Raw genomic sequence first — 6,175 nt, 5'->3', positions numbered from 1 at the left:
CCCATTCATAAGCCCAACAATAAGTCCTGTCTCCACTCTTACAAAGAGCTTTCTATTTTCTTCCATCATTTCCACCCAAACTCTCTCAATGCCTCCATCTGGAAAAGGAATTTTTTCCTCACTCTTCCATGGTGCAGTAACATGTAGTCTTGATGAAACATGGTGCAGGCTGGAAAAAAAGCCCTCAAGGGTTCTTCATTCCTCCATTACTTTCTCTTCCTTCTAGCTGTAGGGCTCTTGGACTCTGTTCCACCTGCTTCCTTCCCACATTCTCCTTCTTATGTAATTCTCAGGCAGGTGCATTGAGGTAAAACTGAAGTTCAACTGAGGGCAGACATAGCAAAGGTGTTACCAATGTGCTAAGAGAGAAATGGTAATAAAATAGTGGTTAGGATTGCCTTTTCTCCCTTTACAAGTTTAGAGAAGGCACATTTCTAGAGAGGTTTATTTATGCCTAAGATAAGTGCTTTGGCCTCCACTTTGTGTAAACAAATTGTGCATGCTTCATCTATCCTGTGAATGATCAGGTTCTCTAATTTACCAAACTCCAGCTGGGTTCCTTAATGCTTGTTCTGCACTAGATTTCAGCCCTGGTCTGGAGGACTTGCTTCCTCAGCACCTCTCTGTGTATATTGCATACAGATTTTAGCATTAGATTTGAGAATGACTAGCATCACATGTAGTTAGCATCTCTATTTTTTTTTTGAATGATTGTGTTTATTTATTTGATGGGTAGAGTTACAGAGAGAGAGAGAGAGACAGAAAGGTCTTCCATCTGCTGGTTCACTCCCCAAATGGCCACAATGACTGGAGCTGGGCAGATCTGAATCAAGGATCCAGAAGCTTCTTCCAGGTCTCCCACAGGGGTGCAGGGGCCCAAGCACTGGGGTCATCTTCTACTGCTTTCCCAGAACATACCAGAAAGCTGGCTGTGAAGAGGAGCAGCTGGACATGAACTGGTGCCCATATGGGATGCCAGTGCTATAGGCAGAGGCTTAGCCTACTATGCACAGCACGGGCCCCATAGTTAGCATCTCTTTTTATTTGAAATGGGGGTCCTCTCTCTAGGGTGTAACTTTAGCAGAGTCTTTTGTGACAATTACTATCAGGTGACCACACATAAAAACCATTCCTTTACAACCTCTCAGCTTTATCGAATTTGGTTTAGCATTGACACCAGTGACTGTATCTTCATTATTCTTCTTTCTGTGTGATCAAGATATATTTATGAAAACATAGCTGGTCAATCATGTTTTATCTGTCCCTCACTGCCATGTTGGATTTGACCAGGCTTTTGATCTAGTCACACAATGGAAGAGAAGTATTTGATAACCAGGAATCAGTGTCAAAATAACTTTTTGCCATATTTAAGGAAAAAGAGATTTTAAAAGTGGTCTAGGGGCCAGCACCGTGGCTTACTTGGCTAATCCTCCACTTGCAGTGCCAGCATCCCATGTGGGCACCAGGTTCTAGTCCCAGTTGCTCCTCTTCCAGTCCAGCTGTGTCCTGTGGCCCAGAAGGGCAGTGGAGGATGGCCCTAGTGCTTGGGCCCCTGTGCCCACATGGGAGACCAGGAAGAAGCACCTGGCTCCTGGCTTCAGATTGGTGCAGTACCAGCCATAGCGGCCATTTGGGGAGTGAACCAATGGAGGGAAGACCTTTCTCTCTGTCTCTCTCTCTCTCACTGTCTATAACTCTACCTCTCAAATTAAAAAAAAGTGGTCTGAGGACTTCCCAAATAACCAGCTGGTCAGTCTGAGGTTGCCTTTTTGGAATCTATTTCCTTTCCCCAAACAGGTTCACCACATCTTTGCAGGGAGAGAAAACACTGTTTACCTGGAGTGAAAAGTGACTTGAGTGGGTGCTGAGACTACCTGTTTTCCCCAGGAGGTGGAAGCTCTACAAGAAGAGGCTGCAACACTTTTCATGATGGCATTCACCACTCTAACAGCTAAGCCAGTAGTGGAGGGCACATCACCAAGGGTAGGAGCAGCCCTGCTATGGTCACCAAAATTTGTTAGTTGAAGATCAGTCATTGTCCCTGGTGTTAGTCAAAATGATAAGGCCAGACTATGGAATAAAGGAAAGAGAACATTTAATCTGTTGACAGATGAGAGTATAACAGATATCAGTCTCAAAGACTACTGCTCTTTGAGATAAGGATGTTTGGGGGAATTATAAAGGAGCTACAAGGAAAAGGTACTGACATGGCAAAATCATGAAACTGCACCAAATCTCTGGTGTAGGTACCATGGCTTATCATCAGATCAATGAAAATGTATTTCTTCTGTTTCATCATGTGGCTCTTGAGGGCCACAGGTGGTGAGTTGAAGGCATCCCATAGACAAGTCATTGACAAGTCAAGGTCAATCTTGGCTTGTGGAATTCCTGGGATGAGAAAGTCACTACTCCCATGTTGAAGAATGATTAAACAAGAGCACTCTGTTAAAATTAACTATGTTATGACTGTTGCAGAAAGCCTGATAAGTTGCTTGCATATGTTGTTAACTTCTGTGTTGCCTTGAGCTGCAGCTGGTTATGTATAAATATCTCTGAGACGCTGAAATAAATGAGCCTTGATCAGTTCATTTGTCTTGGCTCCATTCTCTGTGCCCTTGTCCCTCTTTTCGTTCTCACACCCCCCTTCAGGTTCCATTTGACTGGTGTGGCTGAACTGCACAGTGAGTTAGATCTAACCTGACCAGGTTTCCCTGCTCTGGAAAAGAAGTTGAGATTGGCAGCAAGGAAATTTGTGACTAAGCACAGTGGTAAGTAGAAGCAAGGAGTCCAACTCTGAATTATTAGCTTCTCAGCTTTAAATTTAAGTACTAAAAATTGTTTGCTTATCTTGTTTTATACCTGTTACACTGTCACCCATTGAACTGAGCAAATTGAAACTTGTAGAAGCTCATAGCCTTTACGGGAACACAGGAGTCTCATTTCTATACAGACCCAATGGTTAACATAAGTTGGTTTTACATGGACCCACACCCTTCATACTTTTTAATTTTGCACATTCCTGACTCTACTAAGACACTGGTTCATCTTTTAGTTCTCATTGTCTTTCTAAAATCCCAAATCATTTATGTAAACACTTCTGCTCACATCTTCATATTTTCTAGTACAGTGCTATTTTACTAATTAAAAATCTGTCCTCATCAAGTAGATAACATCTGGGTTATTTATCTTTCACTGGAGCTTCTTTTGAATCTAATAAGAGGCTTGGGACAGAGTGATAGATGGCTTTGGGATTACCAACATCTCCTATCATAGAGTGGATCCATGAAAGGTATTGAAACCATGGTTCTCAACATCTTACCTGCTCTCACATTTCCAGCTTCCAATGCACTGGTCAATGAATTACTTCTAAACAAAGCATGAAAATATCAGTATTTATTAAATAATGTACTCTGGGTGGAGCATTCATAAGATATTCATGCATTCTCTTCTGTGTAGCCATTGAGAAAAGGATATTATTTTTGAAATGTTGAATAACATAGTTGAATCTGGTTAGTCTTATTGTCCCAGCTCTCTGGACCACACAGAAAGGAATGGGAGATGTGCTGAGTTGAAATGAAATAGTGGCTCACAGAGATGCAGCCACAGAAACTTACTGACTTGCATCCTAGAAAGAAGAGATCATGAGATAAAGAGCAATCCCAAAGTATGCTACTAAATACAGTGTGCCTCTTGTAGTGTGTGGCAGAGACAAGTATGATTAGCTGAAAATGATGATGATAATCAAGGGCTCTGCAGCACTACCAAATGCTTCAAGAGCCCAGTGGAAAAAGCGGCCAAGCTCTTTCAACTGGGCTTGAAAATATTTCTCACCATCTATACTTAGCTCTCTCCACTGATCTCTGTCTGGGTTCATTTGTGTCTAGTCACTTGGTATTCAAGATTGTGGATTTACTGCATTCTGCTGTTCTCTCTGCATCTCTCATCATCTCAAGGAGGGTTCACCCATCGCTCAGGATGCAATCTTTAAAGTCATGATTCCTGGAGCATCTTACAGAATGGCAGTGTGAAGAGCTCAAGATATCTATACCTGAAAACTAATAGAAAATAACTCCAAATTATTTAAAAACCCACCACTTAAAGTCATTAGAAATAGAACCAATGCCATATAATTAGTGAAGTTTCACTAGTACTTGGAATTCAATGCAATTCAAATACAGTAAATACAAAAAGATCTACGGACAACTCAAAGCAAAGATGCCAAAAGTTAGTGACAAGGAACTACTGAAAGCAAAGAGAGAAATAAATGAACCTCTTTTATTTTCCAAAGGATCCTTTCAAGCAAGACACCAGTATAATTAGTAGTTGACTCTTCAGCAGAAATAATACTGATCAATGGGGCTGGCACTAAGGTGTAGTAGGCTAAGCCTCCACCTGCAGTGCTGGCATCACATACAGACTCTGATTCGTGTCCTGCCTTCTCCTCTTGTGATCCAGCTCTCTGCTATGGCCTGGGAAAGCAGTAAAGGATGCCCCAAGAGCTTGGGTCCATGCACCCTTGTGGGAGATCCAGAGAAAGCTCCTGGCTCCTGGTTCCTGGCTCCTTGGTTTGGATCAGCACAGCTCTGGCTGTTGCAGCCATTTGGTGAGTAAACCAGTGGGTGGAAACCCTCTCTCTTTGTCTCCTCCTCTATCTGTAACTCTACTTCTCAAATAAATAAAATATTAAAAAAATAAAAAATTGGATAAGATTCCTGCCTTCAGTTTAAAAAAAAAAAAAGAAAGAATACTGGTGAGAAAGAACTGGGATAACTTAATGTCAAAAAAAGAAAAATCAATGAAGAATCACATATACAACACAGCTGACTTCCAAAATCAGAAGTGTACCTAACTTAACAAAACTGATGGAATTTATTGCTGACAGACATTCTTTATAATCAATGCAAAAGTGTCTTCTTTTAATTTGTAATTAAAATTCATACAAAAAAGCACATGGTAGCAGTAAAGTATACAAAGCATAAAAGGCAGTAAAGCTGCATACTTATCTACTTTCTTCTCTTAGAAATTGAAATGAATATTCTTTAACTTATAATGAAAATAGGAAAGTCACACAGCCAACATACTTAATTATTAAATCCTATATGTTTATGTAGATAATATAAAATAAAGCATCCACTCTTATCACATTTGCTTATCATTTTACAGGAGAATCTAACCAGAATGATCTGGCTGCAGTAATGGTGTCTGGATTGGAGAAGAAGAAGTAGAGTCGTCTTTATTCAAAGATAGTATGATCTTACATTTAGAATGTCATAATATTCATTAAAAGTATTGAAGTTAATAAGTGAGTTTAGGAAAGTAACAGGATATGAAATCAATATACCAGTTTTAATTTTAAAAACCTATTTAATTTCTGTCCATAACAAATGAACAATCCAAGAGTGAACATAAGGAAACAATTTTGGTTAGAACAGAATCAAAAGTAAAATGCTCAGGAGTAACTTTGATGAAAGAAATATGAACTTGTACAATGAAAATGTCAATACATCCTGCTGAAAACAAGTGGGTGTTTTCTAGGGTCTTTACCTTTCTAGGGGTAAAAATGGATTGAGTTACTTATCTTTTTATTATTAGATGTGGTCCCTACACAATCAAATTTACACTGATTCTCCGTTTTCATGGATACAGGACTTCCTATCAACCACCAGATATGTAAGCATCTGGAGATATCACATCAACAGCTGTTTCAGAGGGACCTCTGAGGTCCAGGGCTCTGGGAAGGAGATTAAGAATTTCACAGTCTGAAGCAAGAGGACTATGGGAAGAAAAGGGCTCGATTGTCTGGATCTTCAGAATAGAATCACTGAGGGACAATTACAGGACCGGAGAGGACATTGGAGTTTGAACAAGGCAGAGCATACAACATAAAAAGAGAAAATCAAGGTTAGGTCTGGTGCCAGAGTCAAGTCTGTCACACCCTGATACATTCACCCTAAATTTTGCACTCCTTTTACCCCACCCTCTAATCTACCACTCAAGCCTATATTCAAATCTGATCACTCAAGCCAAGAATTTTCCTGTTTGAGGAGGAAACTCAGTGTGTAGTGGGAGCTCTGAGTAACCATTGTGCCAAACTCCACTGTGCAAAACTCCTTGCCTATATTGTGGCATAACCCAGGGAAAGAAAACTAAAGTTTGGATCCATTATACCCCTCCT

General features: G+C 40.3%; 1 long non-coding RNA gene across 1 annotated transcript; it reads left to right on the top strand.

The window, feature by feature from the left end:
* Window positions 1–2,590: 2,590 nt before the first annotated feature.
* LOC149125240 (uncharacterized) lies at window positions 2,591–5,748 on the top strand. Its single transcript, XR_016210315.1, has 3 exons — window positions 2,591–2,768; window positions 4,456–4,603; window positions 5,164–5,748. It is a non-coding gene; the product is annotated as an uncharacterized LOC149125240 (long non-coding RNA).
* Window positions 5,749–6,175: the final 427 nt, after the last annotated feature.

Source organism: Oryctolagus cuniculus, chromosome 7 (assembly GCF_051225735.1).
Source record: "Oryctolagus cuniculus isolate XC-2025 breed Fujian yellow rabbit chromosome 7, ASM5122573v1, whole genome shotgun sequence".
Lineage (NCBI taxonomy): Eukaryota > Metazoa > Chordata > Mammalia > Lagomorpha > Leporidae > Oryctolagus > Oryctolagus cuniculus.
The sequence above is the reverse complement of the archived record's forward strand: the minus strand, read 5'-3'. Positions and strand labels throughout refer to the sequence as shown.